Source organism: Lissotriton vulgaris, chromosome 1_1 (assembly GCF_964263255.1).
Source record: "Lissotriton vulgaris chromosome 1_1, aLisVul1.2, whole genome shotgun sequence".
In the NCBI taxonomy this organism is placed as follows: Eukaryota; Metazoa; Chordata; class Amphibia; order Caudata; family Salamandridae; genus Lissotriton; species Lissotriton vulgaris.
Window position 1 is genome coordinate 228,817,392 of NC_141685.1, and position 1,877 is coordinate 228,819,268.

Below are 1,877 nucleotides of genomic sequence, written 5' to 3' on the forward strand. Positions count from 1 at the left end.
GAAATACATTTGATAGACGGAACCGGTATCAGATATCAGAGGGTGAGAATGTGGAGCATCAGGATTATGTGCATGCATAGGATTGCGTAGGATGGGGTGTGGAATCGGTTGAAGTGCCAGTAGATCAAAGAGGTCCATATGTATCAGCGGACATTTTGGGTTCTACTGATCAGTTTTTAGTTGACACAGGAGCTACTCGTAGTGCTCTGTCTAAAAACTTGGATACGGATGTGGGACAGATGCTTATTCCACCTATTCGGATTACTGTCAAGGAGGGAGCCACCTTGCCACGTGTCCCACAATATAAGATCTCTAAGGAAGGTGAAATTGCTCTGACGCACATTGTTCAGGATTTGATCATTGCAGGAGTAGTGGAGGAAGTTCCCTACAATGTTTGTAACAGCCCTATTCTTCCGATTCTTAAGAAGGATACTGACGACAAAGTCTATCGATTTATTATTGATTTGAGAGAAATTAACAAAATTGTCATTCCCCAATATCCGGTGGTGTCCGACATCACGACATTGCTTACATTGGTTCCCCTGACGGCGACGACTTTTAGTGTCATCGACCTGAAAAATGCGTTCTTTTCCATTCCCAACCATCCGGATAGCAGATATTTATTTGGCTTTACGTTGCATAATAGATCGTATAAATTTTGTCGTGTTCCTCAAGGTTACACGGAGAGTCCTAGCATTTATAGCCAGGCTCTAAAACGACAGCTTGATTCTTTTGAACTGCAACCTGGAGTAGCCCTTATCCAGTATGTTGATGACCTTTTGTTGGCCGCAGATACTTATGCACAATGTGAGGAAAGTTGCTTGCCCTGCTGTCCTTTTTAGCTCAGAACAACCATAAAGTGTCTAAGAAAAAGCTGCAATACTGTAGACCCAAGGTGACCTACCTCGGTCATTTTTTGTCTAAGGAGGGGCATGCATTAACATCAGATCGAATTCAGGCAATTTTAGATACTCCAGTCCCCCGCACTCAGAGAGATGTATGCGCCTTCATAGGATTAACGTCCTTCTGTAGACAGTGGATAATGGGGTTTTCACACATCATCAAACCCTTGTTAGCGTTACTGTCCAAAACGACACCAATGCCTCTTGAATGGACAGATGAATGTCAGAATGCTTTCGAACAATTGAGGCAGGCCCTTTGCTCTGCACCCGTGTTAGGTACACCAGACTACTCAAAGATTTTCACATTGTACGTGCACGAGAAAGATGGGTGTGCGTTATCAGTGTTAGTTTTATTTATTTATTTATTTATAGTGTTTTATATAGCGCGAACAAGACCCGTGGGTATCAGAGCGCTTAACATAGACGATTACAGATTGACATTATAGTAGCAATTATAACAACAAAACAAAACAGGTGAGGTAGATGGTGATATACTATCTAGGGCGATTTAGATAAATAAATTCTTAGCGCCTGTGCCATTACCATTAAGAGGTGCATAACGTAAAGCTTGAGTCATAGTCAAATATTCGGCTCGGTGAGGTAGGGTTACATAGTATTATAAGTACAATTATCTAAGTAGATTAGCACTGAGAGTAGAGATAGTTTAGATAGTAGCGAGGATCGTAAAGATAAACAAAGTAAGGTATAGGTAGTATCTTTCAGGTGGGAGATACAGTGTAGAGATCATATAAATATGAGGTAGCAGTAAGGTGTACAGCCGGTGTTTGCGCGGTAATCAGTCCTTTGTCTTGTCGATCTTCAAATTATTCAAGATGAGTCTGATCCTCTTTTGGCATAAATGTTCACACCAGTAGTCTGTAGGGATCTTTATGTAGGGTATATACTCATCATGTGGTTCTTCAGTTCCCGTTTAAATGTTGCAGTGTTTTTAATCTTCCTGATGTTAGGAGGGAT